Source organism: Manacus vitellinus, unplaced genomic scaffold (assembly GCF_001715985.3).
Source record: "Manacus vitellinus isolate BGI_N305 unplaced genomic scaffold, ASM171598v3 scaffold_7_pilon, whole genome shotgun sequence".
Classification (NCBI taxonomy): domain Eukaryota; kingdom Metazoa; phylum Chordata; class Aves; order Passeriformes; family Pipridae; genus Manacus; species Manacus vitellinus.
In genome coordinates this window covers 223,650-245,867 of record NW_021940813.1, presented here as the reverse complement: position 1 = coordinate 245,867, position 22,218 = coordinate 223,650, and the positions used below count along the sequence as shown (strand labels likewise).

The window sequence follows — 22,218 nt, the reverse complement described above, 5'->3', positions numbered from 1 at the left end:
TCTGCTGGGAGGAAAGGCTGGGAGAGCTGGGATTGTTCAGCCTGGAGAGGAGAAGCTTTGGGGGGACCTGATTGTGGCCTTGCAGGGCCTGAAGGAGCTCCAGGAAAGATGGAGAGAGGCTATTTCCAAGGGCTGGAGGGACAGGACAAGGGGAATGGCTTCAAACTGACAGAGAGTAAGGTTAGATGGGATATTGGGAAGAAATTCTTGGCTGTGAGGGTGGTGAGGCCCTGGCACAGGTTGCCCAGAGAAGCTGTGGCTGCCCCATCCCTGGAAGTGTCCAAGGCCAGGTTGGATGGGGCTGTGAACATCCTGGTCTAGTGGAAAACTGTCTCTTTTTCACCAGGTGTAGAGAGCAGATAAAGATACATTTTACAGGTGCAGTAATCAGTTGATCATAACATGGTCTGTTTAAGCAGAAGAAATATATTAAAAGGAAAGATAAAATTAAAGCTTTTAATATGAGTCAGTTAAGTTTCAGGTCTAACATGTTTTATTTTAGGTCAAAACTGTAAGCTGGTAGCTAGATTCAGCTGTGATAGTGTTGTTGCCTGATTCCCAGTAGTATGACTAGACAATTTTTCTTATTTAAAACCCATTTCACTGGACTGGAGTTGTTCCAGTAACGTCAGTGACTCTGGTGGAGAATTGGGATTTAAGGTCCCTTCTATACTTATTTAAGTCTCCATCTTAATGTAACATAAACCCCAAACATTGCTTTTCAGATTTTGTTGCCTAACTCAGGTGTAGGATTCAAAAGTCTTGATTTTTGCTGTGGGTAGTTGTGTAGTCTCTCTGTGGGTTGCTTCAAAATGAGGATAAGAGCACAGCCTCTGCTCTTCCCTCATCCTTTGCACTTTCCAGTTGCATCCAGAGGCAGAGTGGGGAAACCTGAACCTGTGTTCTGAGAAATCACTGGTGTGGATTGTGTTTGGTCAAAGGTTGATGAGGCCTTTTCCAGCCTTAATGGGGCTATGATCTGATAGTGCAAATGAAACAGTATGGAGGTTTTGGTATAACTGTTGTAGTGGGTTTTGTCTGAGAGGATGCATCTGGATATGAATTTGAAAGTCAAACGAAATGTTTGCTTTTCATTTTTAGCTAATATCCTGAGTTAAAATGGCATAAGCAGTTGATCTTAGTGTGAAACTGAGGAAAATGTACCTGCTTACCCTTGGAAATGTGTGTAGTGTAGCTTTGCAGCACTTGTAACCAGAGGAAATGCTCACTGTAAATCACACTTATGGTTAATGTCCAACCCAGGGGTAAAATGATGTCAGCAGAATTGTTTTAATGAAAAGTGCTCTTTCTTTCTCTGCGAGGGTTTTATTTTATTATAGGTTCCCTTCAGATTTCTTCAGTATGTATATATGTGTTGATTGTCTTCTATTTGATGCATTAATCTAAAACTCAGAGAAATACTGCCTGTAAACAGGGTATATCCAGCAGTTCTTCCCTTGCTTGAAAACTCGAAGATTAAAACTGTGAATTACCTAAACAATCTCAACTAATACTTCTTTTAGCTGTCTGTGAGCACTGAAACAGAGTGTTAATTTATCCCTCACTACTTGAAAACCTAATGCATTGTCTCTTGGTTTATTTGCCCTGTTTGTGAAATTGCCATGGAATGTTTTGCAAATAAAATGCTCTGTCACTGTGATTTCAATAACTTAGTGATGCACAGAAACGTAATGGAATTTCATCTATTTTCTTGATTTATAAGCCCAAAAAAAAATCCCAAGTGGGAAAAATATACCAACTAATGTGCTACTCAGTAAGTCTATTTTTAGTATACGTAGAAGTGGGTTAAACTACTTTAGTCATTAACATTGTCATTAACATGGTGGAGGTTAGTGCATTAAATCCACCAAGTGACAGGGTGTGGGTTTTTTTCTGGTATCTCAGCTCTGTTAGTGCTGCTCTCTCGCTACTCACATGTGATAGTTGTTGGTGCTGTTGTTCCCCCTACACCTGTACGTAGCAACCCACACCTACTTCTTCCAAAATCTGCATCTCTCAGCACTTCTTCTGCTTCCAGGCTTCAGCAGGAGTGGTGCCTGCCAGGACTTGAGGAGGTGGCTGTTGAAGGAAATCAGTACTTCTGCTCTGAGTAGAGCAGTTGGGTTTGGAGATGACTCGTAAATACTTGTGTTTCTAGACCTGAGCAATGTGAGCTCAGGGACAGCAGTGCCTGGGAGGAGCACAGCTTCGAGCTCACCCCGTTCTGGCTGAAGCTGTGGGGCCATAATTGAGGGGATTAACTACTCATCTGATAGCTTTGCTTCTTGTGATAGTCAGATATTCTTTATTTTTGCATCAGTTCCAGGTCCTACGATTTCCTCAAGTGCTTCAATATTTAATTCTAAAGATGCCCTGGCAGAAGAAACACTTCCGAATGACAACTTGAAAATCATGATGATTTTATTGACATTTCTAATGCTAGATATAGTATAGAATACTAGTAATTTATTCTGGCAAGTTATGTTTTGTTCCATCTAAATGCATCATCTTTTAGCAAGCAGTTAAGGATTTCAAAATCAGTTTATTTGGTATTTTCTGTGCACAATTTTGACTGTGAGTCAAATATATATGGATTGTGGGGCTGTACAGCAGAAAGAGGGAGCTCTTCATATTCTCCATTTCTCATGTGGTCTGTTAGTTTCCAGGTTTCCTTTCTGTTTGGCTGTTGTTTTTGAGAGATAATAAACAGATGATATCTAAGTAAATAGCAATGAGTGGCTCTTGACAGCTTTATTATGGCTATTATGTTTTGGTACATTAAGTTTTTAATGAAATAAAATATGGCAGATTGCCAAATTGTGGGATGATAATTTCAGGAAGCTGTAAACAGGTTGCTCAGTAGTTCATAATTGCTGCAGGTAATTTAACATTCAGGAAACTTCCACCCACTGATAGTAATTAAGATTGCATTTTGGCTGTGTGTGTTGATTATGAGTATTTGATCGAGAGAATCTCTCTTTTTCTCCTTTCATGTGCTATTTCACACTTAGTATTTTACTCTGCTGGCAGCAAATCTTGCCTTTTTATTTCGCATCATGGAATGTGTCAGTGGAAAATATTGTAACAATATGTAATCTACCTGTGAATAACCTCGCTGCGTGTGTCTGGACTTTCAGTGTCTGGACTTTCAGACAAAGCAGAGCTTCTGCTTAAAAGGAAATTTTCCTTTATGGAGCTGCCTGGTGGAAAGCAATCACCTGGAAAGGACACCTTTCAGCTCTGGTTTGGCCAACACAGAGCCCTCAGCATTTCCAAATCTTGCATTAAGGTTTTGCGGGAGAAAATAACCTGGCAGGTGTGTGGGGGTGCTGTCAAAATAACCAGAAAAGGCAGGAATTTCCCACCTGCCGTGGGGCCTGTGTGGGAGATGGGTGCAGGAGGGTTGACAGCATGATCCAGAGGGAGCATCCCCAAGGTCACTGGTAACAGGGAAGCTGAGGAAGGCTGGAGCCTGGGGAATGGCACAGCAGGGCAGACCACCTCTGCCCCAAACCCAGCCCCAGGAATCCAGGCATCAGTGGCATTAGATGATCCTGCACAACCCAGCTGGGGAAGAGGGTAACTGGGTTACCCCAGCAGAGCATCCTCTGCCTTCCACACTTGTGGAACTTGCTGGAGTTGGAGCCCAGGCCGGGAGAAGCGGCGCTGCCGCGTTGCCACGGCAACGGCAGGGACCTGTCAACACCTCTCTCCCTAATAGTGACAAATGGTACTTATTACATCAGCACTAATTTCATCTGATCCCTTTCAGATGAAGATACTTAGTCCTTGCTGATCAAATTGTGTCGCTGTAATTACTGAGAACAGACCTTATTAAATGACAGCGCTCCTTTCTCACTGCCTTGTCTCATGCCTGAGCTTATCACTTTCCCTGTTTCCCTACTTTTGATGGTGCTCTTGGCTGCCCTCAGGGCATATTCCCGACCCTAAAGTGGTGTCATTTTGCTTAAGTCCAGGACAGAGCAGGTCATGGGTAGGAGGCTGCATCTGGTTCTTGTATTTTAATATATACAAAAGAATTAGAGCCAGACCTTCAGAGGACATGAAGCAAAACTGCTCAGTGCTTGTGGAACTGCACAGTCCTTGCCACAAAAAAGCAAATGTGCTGGTCTGTGTGTTTGTAGTAACTAACCCAAGTTTAGGTGAGGATAATTGCATTTATTGGAGAGCACATGGACACAGTTATCTTCTTATCACACTACTTGATGTTCCAAGTTTAATAAGAGACTTCATAAAAATGCAGAGAAATAATTACAGAAAGTCATCTAGGAGAAGAAAACTAGACTGGAAATCCAGAGGATGCAACCTATTCTCTCTCACTGACCTGCAGGCTGGAGTCATGTGTATTATTTTTCTCCACCAGCTCCTGAACACACAGAGCTCTCCAGTCTGCAAGGGATGGGGAAGTCCTGTGCAGTGAAGGAAGTGATTTGCAGGGCATCCAGAAGCTCCACTCTCTTACTAGAGACTAAGTCCTATGAGAAGTGGCTGAGGGAGCAGGAAGTGTTTAGTCTGGAGAAAAGGAGGCTCAGGAGGGACCTTCTGACTCTCTACAACTCCCTGACAGGAGGGTGGACCCAGGTGGGGGTTAACCTCTTCTCCCAAACAACAAGAGAGGAAATGGCCTCAAGCTGCACCACAGGAGGTTCAGGTTGGACATCAGGAGGCATTTACTCACAGAAGGGGTTGTTAAGCATTGGCAGGGGCTGCCCAGGGAGGTGGTGGAGTCCCCATTCCTGGAGGTGTCCAAGGAAGGCCTGGCCGTGGCACTCAGTGCTCTGGGCTGGGGGACAAGGCGGGCATCAGGCACAGGGGGGACTCAATGATCTTAGAGATCTTTTCCAACTTTATTGATTCTATTTATCTATTCTAGGATCAGGACCCCTTTGTCACAAAGGAATTTGACAAAATGTGCTCTGCCCCTGAAGATGTTTGAATTTAAATTGGCTTCATGGTTTTCCTGTGCTGTCTGGAGTTGCTTGATGAAATTGCTTCTTTCTAGCTTGCAGGTTCACTTCTTGATTTTTCCAGAAGCTGGGATGTCACATTTTCATTTGATGCCTTTCTGTTTCAGAATAAACAAAGGAGTGAATAGAAGCCTTTAGAAAAGGAGGATCTTTTGTTGTGGAGTAGTCAAACTGGGGTAAAGGAGAAGTTCACTAGCATTCAAGTTAGCACTCAAGTTCTCCTACTGTTTTGAAAAAGATTACTCTGAAAAAAATGTGTGACAAGTTGCACAGCAAGTCACAGGGCAAAAAGAATTTTAAATAAAGATGCCCTTCATTTCTGTCATTGTTTTAAAAAGGAGAATGACTTCTCCTTAACAGATGGCATATGACAACATATGTGTGACTATTCTTTTTCACAGTGTCATCATCTTGGTGTTACACAAAAAATTGAAGATTGCTGTTAATATTTCTTGGGCATCTCATTAATTGACCTAATGATTCAAGACTTCTGTTTCTGTGCTTTTCAAGCCTTTGGAATTCTGTGTAATTCTGAATATAAGGGATAATAATGTTCACTTTGTTATGATATAACAAATAAATGATAGCAAATCCATTCACCTCATCATCAGAAAAAGCAGAGCAAATCATTAAAATTGTGGGAACTAGTTTATGTCACAGCTAGCAAGAAGTGGGAGATGCCAGAAGAACTCTTTCCCAGGGTGTAGATAAGTGTATTGTTACTCATTTCAACCTTTATCAGATACCTTTTAGCAAAGTTATAGTATGGGACAGTTGAAAAGTGTTTGTTCTCAGGATGACAATTTTTCTGTGTCTGACTCCCATATAAAGGTTAAAGGGTTATGTTAGGGCATCAATCATTTCTCTGGGGAGGGAACCTGTTTCTATATTTGACTACCCCCTCAGTAAAGAAATGCTTCCCAATGTCCAGTCTAAACCTCCCTTGGTGCAGCTTTGAACTATTTTCACATGTCCTGTCACTGCAGACCAGGGAGAAGAGATTAGAACCTCCTTCTTCACTTCTCCTCCTCAGGAAGCTGCAGAGAGCCATGAGGTCACCCCTCAGCCTTCTTTTCTCCAAACTAGACAAGCCCAAAATCCTCAGCTGTTCCTCACAGGACATTCCTTCCAGCAGCTTTGTCCTGCTCCTCGGAACACATTCAAGGACCTTCACATCCTTCTTAAATTGCAGGTCCCAGAGCAGCACACAGAGATCCAGGTGACACCACACCCACGCTGAGCAGAGTGGGATAGTGACCTCAACCAGCTGGTGATGCCATGTCTGATGCACCCCAGGATGGGGTTTTCCCACACACTGCTGGCTCACGTTGAGCTGCTGCCACCCAGCACTCCCAGATCCCTCTCTGCAGGGCTGTCCTCCAGCTACTCCTCTCCCAGTTTATCCTTGTGCCTGGTGTTACTCCAAACTCTGTGCAGAACCCGGTGTTTTGACTTGATAAATATCATACCATTAATCACTGCACAATTCTCCAATTTGTCTACGTCCCTGTGCAAGGCCTCTTGTCTCTCAGAGGAGTCTACAGTACCTCCCAGTTTGGTATCACCAGCAAACTTGCTAATGGTGCATCCACCTCCTGTATCCAGACTGCTGATAAATATATTGAACAGAACTGGCCCTGGGGCTGAACCCTGAGGGACATCACTGGTGACAGTCACCAGCCAGTTGTGACCCCACTACAGCCCTTTGAGCTGTGCCCTGCACCCAGTTCTTCACCCAGTACCCCATGAACCCACTCATCCCTCAACTGGACAACTTGTCCAGAAGAGTGTTGTGAGGAACAGTATCAAAAGCCATACTAAAATTTTTAAAACTCTGTCCACGAGGTGAATGATATCAAAAGGATATCAAAATAGTTGATATCAGAAGGATATCAAAATAGTTGAACAGGACTTTCCCATTGTAGCCCATACTGACTGTGCCTGATGATTGCTTTGTTTAATTGCCACGAGTCTGCTGTAAATTGGGCCAGGGAGAGAACTTGATGTTTCCAAGTGTCTGGAAGATGGAATCAGCTGTGTTTTGCATTAGGTCAGCACTTGCAGAATTTTTATGTAGCTCATTTTCATTCACGTTAAGGAAATTCTCTTGTAAGTAAAAGTGTACAAATAGTCCAGATTGCTGAATGCCATGAGCAGATTCCAGACCTACCATGCAATTTTTATTTTTTTTTTTAATCTTCATTTAATTACTGGAACATAACAGTGGTATTTCAAGGCAGTGACATTTGGTCGATCCTCTGGGAAATGCAGCCACAAATCATCTCAACACAAGAGTAGGTCAAATAGTAATAATCAAGTCATATTCATAACTCATTGGAAATAGACTATTCTGAAATTGCTACCTGATACAGAACTAATGCCTCATTAATCAGAAATACATCAGCCTAGGAACACTAGTTATGTCAGCTGGAATTATGAATGAGATTGCAGGGGATGCCACGTGCAGGGCTACATTTAGGTAGATGCAGTCTTGTGTGGGCTTGTACATGCTTAGAGGACTCGTTTTCATCATGGAAATGAACCCTGAAGTATGGAAAAATATGTTGTGTAAGAAAGAAGCTCTGCAGCTTTACACATTCAGTGCAAATAGCCTGAGAGAAGAACTCTCTTTGGGGTTTCTTGCAACACAGTGGATGACTTAATTTCAAATAAGTGAATCACAAAGTCCTCCTTGTCACTGGAGAAAAGGAGGAGTTTATATAGCCCAGAAAAGACTCCAGGACTATATAAATTTTTTATACACGCACACACGTTCACAAAAATATATATATTTGCCTAAACTGGCCTACATGTAGGGAAGGGATTCTTCCCCTCTGCCCCCTCAGGTGAGATCTCACCTGCAGAGCTGCTCCAGCCCTGGGGAACCAGCACAGCAAGGACATGGAGCTGTTGGAGAGAGTCCAGAGGAGGCACCAAGATGATCAGAGGGCTGGAGCAGCTCTGCTGGGAGGAAAGGCTGGGAGAGCTGGGATTGTTCAGCCTGGAGAAGAGAAGCTTTGGGGTGACCTGATTGTGGCCTTCCAGGACCTGAAGGAGCTCCAAGAAAGATGGAGAGAGACTATTTCCAAGAGCCTGGAGTGACAGGACAAGGGGGAATGGCTTCACACTGACAGAGACCAGGGTTAGATGGGATATTAGGAAGAATTTCTTTCCTGTGAGGTTGGTGAGGCCCTGGCCCAGGTTTCCCAGAGAAGCTGTGGCTGCCCCATCCCTGGAAGTGTCCAAGGCCAAGTTGGATGAAGCTCTGAACAACCTGGTCTGGTGGAAGGTGTCCCTGCCCACAGCATGGGGGTTGGAATGAGATGATCTTTAAGGTCCCTTCCAATCCAAACCATTCTACAATTCTCTGTATTCCAGACCTTCCTTTTCCTGTGCTTTGGGCAGCACACAATTGAATTGTTGTACACAAGCCAACCACCTACTGTGTTCATATGTGCTGAGTCGAATTTAAATCCTCAACCAGTCAGCAAAACTTCATCTCCAGGCTCAGCAAAATTGCACAGCTTCCAGTTCAAATACAGTGGAAGTCCAGATATCTTAGAGTATAAGTAATACTTTTATGTGCAGATGGACTGCTAGTCCTGAAGTCATTTAGTAGGTTGGTGTTTCAATCCAGCTCTGGAATACACCTCTGAAGTCCCTGAAGTATAAAACATACAACTTGTATCTATATATTTATTTAAAGTTTAGAACTATTTTTAGCTAATTACTGTAGCCTTTGGTTTGAAAACCACAGGAAGATCATTTCAGCTGTTAAGCACTGAAATAGCAAATTCTTCCATTTCTTCATAAATTCTTTTATGGATGGAAACATGACATGGTGATGGACATGTATTAAAATAGTACAAATACTAGCTTCATCCTTTTGCAAAATGTGATCAATAAACTCATTTATTTTCAGGTTCAGCAGCAGAATTGATTATCTAGTTATGCCATGTTAACACTTGAGTCTTCCTACCAGTGCAACAGCTTCAGAAATATTTGTACCAAAAATTAAACCTTCTCTAATTAAAATACTAGGCTTCTGATATTCCCACAGCATTCCATTTCCTATATATTCCTGCTTAATTTTTTGCAGTGCTAAGACTGTGGGTATTTTCCTGTAATTTTTAGTCTCTGGCTGCAAGTTAGTTTACTTGGAATATGATACTATTTTTGGTAGAGGGAGGTAAAAGCAAGTCATGCTCCATACCATTAATGGTGCTTTTCAGGATATAGTCTTTAAAAAGAGCTGTCTTACTTGACAGTCCTTTTATGACACAAAAATAAGTGATTTTGGGGTGCCAGTTCTAAAAAGATGTGGTCCTTGTGTGTTTGAAATTTTGTAGCAATGGTTGGTTTATTTATCAACCAGTATTGTCTTAGTATCTAATAAATGAAAAAATTAAGTAGGACTGTAAAAAATTCAGAAGACCTGCTGGCTCCCCTCTTCTCTTTCCCTTTTTATTTCAATTCAATATGTGCTTTATGCACATTCTCTTTATGAGCAGCATTTCTGAGGAAAAGGCATTATGTTTGTGAAATATGTCCTTGGTAAAATATATGTGGCTTAGTGCATGTGGGAGAAAAAAGAAAGCACTGAGGGTAGATTAAAAAATGCAAAACCATACAAGAAAATGTTCTGAATATGCTGCCTGTTATCTGAATGAACAAGATATCTGATCTGGATGGGGGTTGCCCTTAATTTATATTGCAGCATTTAATGTCATTTAATACGTATTCTAATCCTGACAGAAAGTCAAAATGTTAAAAGTAGTATTTTATGCCACAGGCATGATTAAAGGTATTCTATTGTTGAGGAACGAGAATCATTAATATTGCAACAGCTTTTAACACTACTTCACAAAAGAAGTTACTGATTAAGCTTTTGCTAAAGGTCCTCAGCTCTTGTCATTTTTATTACACAACTCTCAGGAGAAGCCTCAGAGCATGGGAACCTTTTGTTTCAGGCTCTGAGTTGCCCAGTTTGTGCTCGAAGGCATGGTCCAGCTGCCATAGGTGGTCACACAAAGGGTTATGTTTAAATAATTGAGTTCTTAAATAGTAAATTCGGGGAGTTGTGTCCATACTGCCCTATGCCATTGCCCAATTCAGGTGTTGTAACCACTGGCACAACACTTAGACCTCAGTTAGGTCTGACATTTAATAGCTGAAGGAGGTTACTGATACCAGCTGGAGACATCAGGAAGAGCATTGGCATCAAGTCAGGAAGGGGGTCCTCCTACCCCTCTGCTCAGCCCTGGGAGGCACACCTGCAGTGCTGGGTCCAGCTCTGGCTCCTCAGGACAGCAGGGACATGGAGCTGCTGGAAGATGATTCTCCTGTGGAGATGCTGAAGGGATGGAGCATCTCTGGGAGCAGGAAAGGCTGAGGGAGCTGGGGCTGTTCAGCCTCCAGAGCAGACACTGAGAGGGGACCTCCCCCAGGTCTGTAGGGGCTGCAGGGAGGGGGCAGAGGATGGACCAGGCTCTGCTCGGGGGGGCCCAGCAATGGCACAAGAGGAACGGGCAGGAACTGATGCCCAGGAAGTTCCACTTGGACATGAGGAAGAACTTCTTTGCTGGGCAGTGACCCAGCACTGAACAGATTGTCCAGAGAGGGTGTGGAGTCTCCCTCACTGGAGATATTCCAGAACCCTCTGGACACAATCCTGTGCCATGTGCTCTGGGGTGACCCTGCTGGAGCAGGTGACCCCCTTCCAACCCGACCCAGTCTGTGACTCTGTGTAACACGTGGCTGGTGGAACGTGGCTCCCAGTGCAGCCAGCTGAACAGATGTAGGTCTTCTTCTTGATTTAGAAACCTGTGATACACTGGCCAAATATGACACTATGTCCTGATGTCAGAATAGCAGCTCTGAACTGCACTCCCTGCGGTTCATGTCCACAGTCCTTCCAAATGATTCCCAAAGCAATTTGTGATTTATTTGAAATGTGACTTTTATGGGAAACATCTGTGCTCTAGATCAGAAGGGAAGACACTCTGGTGTTGGGTTTCTCAGAAGCATTCTGTTGTGCAAGGGAAAGTTTACATGCAGAAGCAATGATTATTCTCATTAGAAAAGGAATTCAGTAAAGAAGAGAAGCTTCTGGTCAAACCAGATGCAAAAGTTCTCAGTAGCAGGGGAAGAAAACCTTTGACTTTCAGTGAAGAGGGGCTCTTCATCAGGAACTGTAGGAATAGGATAAGGAACAATGAGTTCAAACTGAAAGAGGGGAAATTTAGGTTAGAAATAAGGAAGAAATTCTTCCCTGTGAGGGTGGTGAGGCACAGACGCAGATTTCCCGGAGGAGCTGTGGATGCCCCTGGATCCCTGAAGTGTCCAACGCCAGGTTGAACAGGGCTTGGAACAACCTGGGCTAGTGGAAGGTGTCCCTGCCCATGGCAGGAGGGTGGAACTGGATGATCTTTAAGGTCCCTTCCAACCCAAACCATTCTGTGATTCCAACTATGTATTTGAGTGAGACTTTTTCCAGCTGTGTTATTAAAAGCTGAGGATCCATCTCAGACAGCTTTGACCATGGTGGGAGAAGGCCCAGAAGTTGCACCCCAGTGCTAGAGCTCAGCCAGCCCAAAGGAAGCCAAATGGAAGGCAAATATATTGCTTTATAAATGACCTACTGTGCATAGGATGTGGTCTGTGGCACAGTGTGCACCAGCAAGAGAAGAGAAGAGAAATAAAATAAGAACTTTAAACTGAGAGATAAATATAGAAGATTCCCACTGCTCAATATTTTACCCTGTCTCAGAGATATGTGCTATTTAGACATCTGATTTGCTTAAAATCAGAGTGGGATAAATCTTAACTACTTACAAAGGATTAGCGAAGCATCTAGCTTGAAAAGCCATCCTTAAAAAAAAAAAAGTAGTTAAGAATAATTGTGCCACAAAAATTAAGATCTGTATAGTTTTCAGCACTTTAAAACTCAAATAAAGTTGTCTAGTTTGAATCTAATCCTACATAATTTTCAAACCTCGTGAAAATCTTTTTGAAAAGAAAGGAGAAGACAAACCTTTTTATCTTTAAAGGGGAAAAATCATGAATAATTTCAAGTAAAAAGTTAGTTCTAAGACTGTGGGATCTTGCTAATGCATCGTGAGCAGAAAAAAAACCAGCGAAATTGGATAAATAAATGATTTGTTATAAATTATTTGTAGGGAGTGGTGCATCTTCTAGTTACCTATCTTGCTGTCTTGCATTTCTAATGATTTTTTCCTGCTTTTGTTGCTGAGGGACCTCTTCATTTTGTGAGGATTTGTTGTGGTTTCTCAATCAGGTGAAAATAAATAATTGGTGCGTTGCCTTCCAATTATAGAATGAAAAACCACATGAAAGATGCTGCCCACAGAAATGAATGAAAAGTTGGTCATTTGTTTAACTGTGCAGTAGGAGGAGAAGGTAATGTGGCTGAGAGTTGAATTTAAGAATGTTCACTAAATGTTCAGTTTCCTACATTTTTAGTCAAAATTATTTAAGTGGGGGTTGTCAAGCTTTTCACATTTATGTTTGGTGGCCAGTCCAAGCTCAATATTTGCTAATATTCCTGTGTGAGTTGTTCAGGTTTGTAATTTTGCATGTTCTTGGTGTGAAGGTTCAAATATAACTGTGCAGAAAATCATCCACGTGCTGAGTTTGAGTTCCCACAATCAATCTGTGGCAGATATAAAGCATTTACCACTTTTCTACAAAATATATCTGTGGATGAATGTCATCTGGGAGTCATCCTCTCCACACTCCTGGTCAGGTAGAAGTGCAAAAGCAGCCACAATATCCTGCATAAAAGAAGGGTGTTTGGTAGATGCTGGTGGCACTGTTTGACCCCAGTCTAATTGTATTTTTCCAAGCAACTGTCAGTAAATCTCTTTTTCACATACCAGCAGAACAAGTACATTTTAAATATATAATGGACAGACTTACAGAGAAGAAAGAGGAACATGTGAACACATCTTTGAGAAAAGTTTCCCTAAATAAGGACGATTTCTGCAAATTTAATGAATTCTGACTTGTCTTGGAGTTTTAACACCACAAATGCTATTCAGAAGTGTAATGGATCACCACAAAAACACAGAAGCACTGGTGGGGCAGATTTCCATGCACTTGGGACCTAAAAAAGACACAGCTTTTCGATCAGACTAATGGCTTGGAAGTGGCTTCAGGAAGAGTGCTGGTAATCACATTTGACGGTCGGAATTGATGGCTGATGGCTTGTAAAGGGCAAAGCACTGGAGTGATTTCAGGGAGCTTTTAATAATGCTCAGCAAATGATCAGGCTGCACAGTCAATCACTTTGCACATGCCAATATTCTTTTCCCCCTCCCAGGAAGTTCAAAGCATAGGAAAAAAAACAACAAACCCAAACTCAACTGAAAGCGCAGAATCGTGTGCTTAGTCAGGATAATCCCAGTGCCCAGAAAGACAAACAAGAAGTCAGATTTAAGGAATAAGCTTGATCTAGATGAGGAATAATTGTAATTTGCACTTCAGACTTCTATGCTACTTATGGATTCTTCCAGGATCCAATTCTGTTTGTAGTTACACCAGGGTAAGTTTTAAAGCCTGCTAAATCCTAATTCTTGGCCAACATTAAGGAAGACACAATCAAAGAAGCATCACACAGCAGAAGGTTGTTGAGGAATAGACTCCAGTTTCTGCTTCTTGTCTGTGGGTGCAAAGTTTGCATGATTTTTCATGTCCTTCTCCTCTAGGGACAAGTGGTACAGCCTTTGGAGAGTTATAACCCCTTAAAAGTAGGATCCACCCCTTCTCTCTTCTCTCTCACGAGGTCTGGGAAAGAGCTTTTTCTCTTTTTCCATTCAGTTCCTTTATGAGCAAAACTTCTTGGAGCAGCTGAAAAACCAAACCAAAGTAGGTCAGTGGCTTCTCCAGAAGATGCAAGATCAAGAATATTTAAAACATTAATGATTTCTGAACGCCTCCAATTCAAGATGACTTGAAATACTCAAACCACAATTTTTAGAAGTCATAAAGCTCACCAGGACACCAACTTAATTGTATGCATTATGACTATTTCATAGACATGCTTTGCTCTCACAGTCTTAGTTCTAACTTTTTAAGTTCCCTGTTGCCAAGAGCAACATTAGAGAGACTTGCAGGTACTTTATCACCTGTAGGGAATGGTTTGGAGAACAGCACTCAGGCTACTCAGCACAAAGTAGCTTTGCTAATATATACAACAGGTAATAACATTTTCATTTCTCATGTGTAGAAGGTAAAGAATTTTCCCAGTAGCAGAGATCAGCAAATTGGAGCATTGCCATGGAATGAAGTCTATTATTCACTCACCTGTGAACAGATGAGTCCATTTTCTGTCTTTAAAAATCAGCAGGACATGACCCAACTTTGTGAGTCATTGTTGCCCCCAACTTATTTTGATGATGGACTGCTGGGACATTACATATTAATTCTGACTGACACCTTATAGTATTTAAATCTTTCTGTGGTCATCCATTTTTGTATATTTTTACAGCTTTGTTCTGATTCTGAGGGTGGAGGACTGTTTTCTTCCAGAGGAAAGGCCACCAAAGGAATTGCTGGGTCCACTCTAGATTTCAGTTTTCAGGGAATTGATTGTGAATATTTTTTGGACATGAGACAAAACCAACAAATGTTGTCCAGGAATTTCTTAGGAAACTTAAGAGTCACTTGGTGTTATTGGTTTGTCTGGATAAATATGATATTTTACAGTCTGGTTTTACACATTCTCTATGTCTCTGGAACTTCAAGGAAACTTGAAGAACAAGCCTGTGTTTTATTGTATTTGTAATTTTCTGAGGTTCACATTTACATTCTGGTGATGAGATGCTGTAATCTCTACATCATCTCCTGTTCACCTGCATTTTCAGCAGATGCAGTGGAATTAATCATTCTTAATCAATAAATGTTAACACAAAGGGTGGGAGTAGTCTGGAAATAAGTTCTAACTTCCTTTTGTGGTAAAACTGAGTTTTAAAAAATAATACTGGTTTTGTTATCCATTAATTTTATTTTTTGAGAGCTGAAGCATAGGGTCTTGTGGACATGAGGAAGTTATTGTGGCTCTTGACTTCAGGGTCCTGTTTTCCGGCAAGGTGTTTTACACAGAGAGAATTTAAATGAAAATCAGAGAAAGAAGAACCCTTAGAATTTTCTTGTACAAATAACCCTTCACCAAATTATTCCCTGCTATCCTAAAGGCAGTTCTTCAGCTGATTTATGTTGTTCTTACCCCTTTCTACCCCTAAGACCAACACTACCCTACACCAACTGTCTCCTGGGAATCTCACTGTTTCTCTGCTTGCCCAGAATTTCCCTTCCTCCCTGTGATACAAAATAAATAGCAAATTCTTGTCTTTCCACATTTCTTCATTGGCCCTTGCAACAGAAAACCCAGCTCATCAGTGTATGTTCATTTTATGTAATCTTCGAAGTTGGTGATTTACATTTGCTTTTTGGTGGTTTTGTTATTGTTTGTAGTGGTAGTTTTAAAAATAGTAAGAATACACTCCAAATTTCTGGTTTTGGAATGGTTCAAAGGGCAAGTTGTTTTATTGGTCTATTGATTATATTTCTTGAGTGACAGTCCTTCATCTTAGTCTCCTTTACATATGCACCACTTGTGATTAATATTCTTTATTCCAACTGCTCCTTAGAGGTGCCCACCTGCACTGAGAGCAGGGAGTGTAATACCTGACCAGAAGAAACATTCTTGTGGCCATTTTTTTTTTTCAGTAACACTGTAATAAAAATATCCACAGTATCTAAGGTGTAAATTGAAAAAAAACCCAATGGTTTTCATTGGGTACAGGCTCCTTTTGTGGTTTGACAAACCCCTGTAGTTTTGCAAACCGTGATGTAGGGCATGAATAGAAATATTAGTTATAATCCTTCTTGTACATAAACTTCACAGTACAGTCTTCCTGTGAAGACTTTATACTTAATTTCAAGAAATACCAAATGGTTTAGTTTTCTATCTTCAGAGTTCATTGCTCTTAACTTACTGCAAACAAATGCAAGAACTATGTAAAATGGATACAATAAATGTCAAATTAGACATTCAGTTTTTCTGTAAGAAAGTGAAGCTCCTCAACCAAGTTCCAAAAGGGTTTTGTCCTTGTAATTCCTTGCACGGAACTGGAAAAGAGAAAAGAAAGAAAAATCTCACAAGAAGGAGAAAATTGATCTTTCTCTTTATTCCCAGCTGTGAAACTTTCCATGGTCAGGAACTCAGTTAAAATGGGGACATAAAAGCAAAAAATAACTGCAGAATTTAGGAAAAGAATGACCTGGGTCATCAAGTTCCATTCCATGAACATAAATATATAATACCGAAGAGTTCTCGGAACATCTATTCTTAATCTCCCCCCAAAAAACCCCCCTGCAAACTAAAAAGCACACCCTGAACACTCCTTGAATTGGTCTAAAAACATTTGGTCTACAGAAGGCTAAATTTACCCAAAAAAACCCCCAAACCAAAACCCAAGAAACAACAAACCAAAACAACCAGCTCCAAACACTACCACACAGTGAGGAGGAGGGATGAACAACTGATACCCTACAAACTCCATGGCAGGATAAATAAACTCCCAGGTGACACCAGGAAAGGAAATAACCCAGTGGGCCTTGCCAGTCTGGTTGGTTCCCAGATTAGGAGGCTGCCCATAATCCTGAACATGCAAACAACAGATGCCAACTAAGCACTTTAGGTTTTCTGAGCCTTAGAGAGTTGTTATTCTCTGCCCATCACCTGCTCTGTGCTCAGGAGACAACAGATACATCAAAGAAGAGCCTGGGGGAAGAAAACCTCCTGAACCCTACAATTAATGGTCCTATCTGAATCACAGGATCAATAAAATATGCTACATGCACAGAAACCTTAAGAAACACCAATTTTTTTGCTTGAATTCAATGCCCAAAACTTCACAAAGGCACAGATTGTGTTACAGTCACTGCCAGTTCTGTCTCAGGCTCCTTCTTGGAACAAGTAGATTTCCCTGATGTTCTGTTTGGGAGGCTCTCCATCTTCTCCCAATCTTCTAATCTTCTCCAATTGTCTAGACTAAGTTTCATTAATGGATGATTCAAAGCCATTTAATCTCATTCCAGTAATGCTCTTTAAGTTGAACAATTCTTCTCTCTCTCCGTGGTATATACACCCTAACAAAGTAAATAACATTTTGTTATTTACTGTAATATTATTATTGACACATTTATTGCTACCTTTATTTTGGCAGCCGAAATAAACTGACTTTTTAAAGTTGTCTCTCAAAAATAGGTTCTCTTTTTTCCCTTGGCACTTACATAGATAATTTTTAATTCTGATTTTAAATGTCCTTTGTGAAGGAAATCAACTTGGATTACAGATGATATCCTAGAGGAGCTATTCCTGCATCTTATTCAATTGTATTAGTTTCATGTTTAACCTTTGGGTTGCTCTTAAAATCAAGGGGAAGGGGGAAGGAATGCAGACAAGAGTTCACATAGTATATTCTACTTAAATTATTCCTACATAAATCTGAGATAGAGAGTAAACTGAATTTCAGTCTAATTTTAATCTCTGGGCTGGAATCAGTATTCCAAAATGTTTTCATTCTCAGTTATTTTTCACCAGAGCAAGGACCAAAAATAAAGGAGTGATTTCATAGTTTCAAAATTAAGCTTTTCCCCATCCAGGGCCAATGGTAGGAATTCATAATCACGGGAGACATCAAGGATGCTTTTGAGAAAAGGAATTAAGCACAAAAACCTTCTTTTTATTTACAGACATTCCCACAGAGACATCTGTGATCGCTTCACAAAAAAAGTGAAGTGGACCAGTGTGGAAAAATGAGCAAAATGTGGCTTTATATTAAAACAAAAAAGACTTTTAAGTTGAAAAAGAGAATTTTTGCTTTTGCAATTCTGAAAGAATGAATAGTAGGAGATCATAAATACCTCTGCTAATTGTCTAGTATAAATCTAGCCCTAATCCAGACTGAAGGCAGGAATTAGAGAAATTAGGAGGAAGACTGATCTGGATCTAAACTTAACATACATTTCTTGCCCTGATCCCTACAAGTTTCCCAATAAATTGTGTTGAGGTTGTATCACATGATGCTTGGATCAGGCTTTCAGCACCCTGTTGAGAGCAATTCTTGCTCTGTGAGAGCAAATTTTCCTCTGTATGGGAATTCTCATAGGAAAGACAAATGTTCTGCTTTTTTTCCCAAACAGTCTTTTAAACTGCTTTGACCTCCCACATTTCTGTGTGGAATTTACTGTAGAGTTCCTATGCCCACCTTGCAATTTCTGCTTGAACTGTGGTACTTTTGTGAACACCCCATTGCTTGAGTTTTCCATCTTCTGCCTGCCCTCAGTCAATTCTGTTTTCACCTTCTGATGGAGTAGGAAGTTATGTCTTGACCTGCTAATTTTAAAGTCTTCCCTCTCATCTTTCAGGCTATTTTCACTCCTCTTTATCAGCTCCTTTTTCATAACCTAAAGTCTTTGTCTCTTTAGGCTACCACTGCAAAACTGGGCTTCCAGCTCTTGAATCATTCTTGAAGCTCTTCCCCAAATCCTCCCAAATTTTCAATATCGTTTCAATGAAGTGATATTTACTTTTTTTCCCTGATTTCCTTTCAGTTTCTTTGGTAGAAAAGGTTTCCACAAACAGAGCAGAGAAAGTTATAAAATCCTCAGATCTGTTTTTTCTGAACTAAAATGTCAATTGTTTGCCACCTCTCTCTTGCAGCTTTGAGTTCCACCCCCAGCTTCTTGTGTCTGAGAGATTTTTCCCACTGTTAACTTTAATTCATATATTATACATCTCATCCATAATTTATCATAAAGAAGGACCTTCTATAATTTATCACCTGCATGATGAGGACATGCATGTGCACACATGCATATATGGGGTATTTTCTTCCATAAAACTAAAGATTACTGTATAAATATTTAACAGGGGTTATAGTCTGAGCAAATATTGTTCCTAAAAGTTCTAGAAAATAATGTTTTTCAGCAACTCTTATATGTATCACAGGGTAGAGCCTGGTTAGAAACAGGTGATGCCTTTCCACAGAATGTTATTTGTTTGAAAGGAAGAATTAAGGTAATTTAAAATGTTTATCATCTTATTAAAGGTATTTCTACTTCCATGTTTCCCAATTTCTTCTTCAGAACTTATTGTCTTTTAAGAGCTAGTACTGACCTTAAAAATAAGTCATATTTTAAGAAGAGAGGGGTTTTTTTCTTATAATTAAGTACTGGAGACTATTTCAGTTCTATATGTGCTACAGTGCAGTGTTAGGCTGGGTCTAAAATACAGTGAGATGACCAGGACTGTCCTGAACAACCATATCCTTTAAGTGGTGTCTGTTGTCCAGAAGACAACCTATCAAACAAACTTTAAAACATGCACTCCTTGGTCAGTCAGTCTTCCTATATAGAGTAAAACTCTGTGAGAATTTTGTCTGAATAAGGGGAGAGCCAAGTCTGGGTCTCACAGAAAATATTTGTTATTAATCACTGAGCAATCTCAGTTTCCCCAAGTGCAGTATAACAACTGTAACCACAGTTCTCTGTAGCAAATACTCCTTCAAAACACAAAATCAGCATTTCACTGCAAATGATCAACATTTGCAGACCCTGGGCACTTAAAATGGTGCTCTTTCCTTCTCTTATTAAAAGAACTTTAGCAACCACTCTTTCTTTCACTCGAGTGTGGGGAGTGATAGTGAAACAGAGATTCATTGTGCCACTGACACCTGAGGGTTGATGAGGAAGAAAAAAGCAGTATCTGAGCTAAAAGACAATGCTATGTTGAATTCATGCTTTTTAACAAATTATGTCCCTGTTAAAAATAAATGCGGATTATGTTCAAAATGGTGTTAATCACCCAGATTACCTCTGAATGTTCAGGTGTTTGCAGTTTCTATTTAAACAGGAAATTGCTCTAGGAAGAGTTAGCTAGAAAGGATTTCAAATTAAGTGAGAAAAGAGTTGGTTTGATTTTGGCTTTTTTTGTTTGTTTGTTTGTTTTATGGTAGGAAGAAGTTAATTAGTGAATATCTGTTACCTTTGGTCACGTCACTGTCTTTCCCTATCCCTGTTTTTGTTTTTTTGATGGCTGCATCTCTATGATAGAAATGAAAAGTACTTTTTATAGAGAGCAGGAAGGCTTGGAGTACAGAGTCCTGTCCACCCAGGTAAGATCAGGTCTCTCCTTTAGCCCCTTCTCATCTCATGGAGGGTTTTTTCTGCAGGCTCTGGCACAGAGGAAGAGATAACCAGGTAATAGGAAATAAAAAAAAAAAAAGGTGCAGAAGAGTTTCAGCTTTAATATCTCATTTTGAAAGATTAGGTGAAAGCAAGTCAATGTAACAGGTTGGCCACACAATCAAATCCCATCTAACCATTCACAATTAATTATTCAAGCCTGTCTTTGTGCTCCTGTCAATTTGAACAGAAGAGCTGTCAGCTGGTGAGTCTCTATTGAAGACCAGCCTCAGATCGTTATTATTGAGCTGCCCCTTCCCAGACTCCCGGGCCAGAGCTACTGTCAGAAAGAAAAAGAAATGAAACACAGGATATTGACTTTTTGGATCTATGGGATATTATTTATTTATTTATTTTCCACCTCCTTTCTGTGCTCTTCGCCCCATGCTTTGCACGACGCTCCCTTTTACTCCAGAAAGAAAAAGTCCACGAGGCTCAATTTACAGGGATTTGCATGTATGTCCCACCTTTTTAATGGGAAATGCTCCAGGGGAGGGAGATAGTGTGTCTCAGCCGTGGTCCTGGTGCAGAATTCAAATCCTCAGGTCAGTGATACAAACTCTTGGGGCTCTGCCTAAGAGGATTGGAATGAGGAAAAATTGGCTTTCTCCCAGGAGATAAAGACTGTGAACTATGAAAGCAATAATGTTGACCCAAATAACAGTTGCTCAAGAGATTGAACAAGTGAAGAATTTGCTTAGAATAAATGCCATACAGCTGTCAGATTTTGCCACGTTAATTTTCTTCTTATAAGATTCATTTATGGCTGTTCACATCCCTAAGCCATTGGCTTCATAAAAGAATATACCCAAATTAAAGTTGAGCATCAGGAAAAGAGAAGAAAAATAGTTTTAGTTCAGAGCTTTTTCTTCATTACTGTTTTTGCTGCCTAGTTTTGAAAAAGAGGGATAATTATTTTTAAATGTTCTTATCTAAAGTGACACCAGCATTTTTTGAATGCTCACATAAAATGTCTAAACTGCACTGTGTTTTCTCAGGAGAAAGAAGTGCATCGAAGCAAACTGGGTGAACATCCTTACTTTAGATTAATTTGTCCAAAAAAAAAAGAGTACTTATAGACCTTATGCATATAAAGCACTGTGTGCAGAGAGTCACATCTCTTTTTCAGGCAGCTGACATGCCCAAGTAAGAAAAATAGACCACTGGTACAGGGTTTTAAATCCCTTTGAATCCACGGTCTGGTGGCTTAAACAAGACACACATTTATGGTTTACAGATCTCATAATCCTCCTCTCCTTTAAGGTGTATTTTATCCCCATGTGGTAATCATAGAAAATCATGGTTTGGTTTGGAAGGGACCTTAAAGATAATGCAGTCCCACCCCCCTGCCATGGGCAGGGACACCTTCAACTAGCCCAGGTTGCTCCAAGCCCTGTCCAACCTGGCCTTGGACACTTCCAGGGATGGGGCATCCACATCTTCTCTGGCACAAGAAGTTCCAGTGCCTCACCACCCTCACAGTAAGGAATTTCTTTCTAACATCTGACCTAAGTTTCCCCTCTTTCAGTGTGAGCCCATTCCCCCTTGTCCTGTCACTGCCATTCCTGATGAGCAGTCCCTCTCCAGCTCCCTTGCAGCCCCTTCAGATCCTGGAGGGTGCTGTGAGGTCTCCACACCACCTTCTCTTCTCCAGGCTGAACTTTCTCAGCCTTTGTAGGGGAGATCCTCTAATTCCCTTATTAGCTCTGGACCTGCTCCAACAGTTCCATGTCCTTCTTACGTTGGGGGCACCAGAACTGGGCACAGTATTCTGGGTGGGGTCTCACCAGAGCGGAGCAGAGGGGAGGCTCACCTCCCTCAGCCTGTGGCCCACACTGCTTTTGCTGATCCTCTGGCAATTCTCTGCATGCAGCTGCTGTTGTTCTACACCTACAGTCGTGCAGGAGGCTGGGGGTGTGTCTGACTTACACTGTGCACCCTCAGACAGGAGACCTGC

At 41.0% G+C, this 22,218-nt stretch overlaps 1 protein-coding gene across 1 annotated transcript in view; it reads left to right on the top strand.

Annotated features, from left to right (window-relative positions):
- DSCAM (DS cell adhesion molecule) overlaps nucleotides 1–22,218 on the top strand; it is a 440,753-nt gene that overhangs the window by 228,076 nt on the left and 190,459 nt on the right. The gene's annotated exons all lie outside the window — the stretch shown is intronic.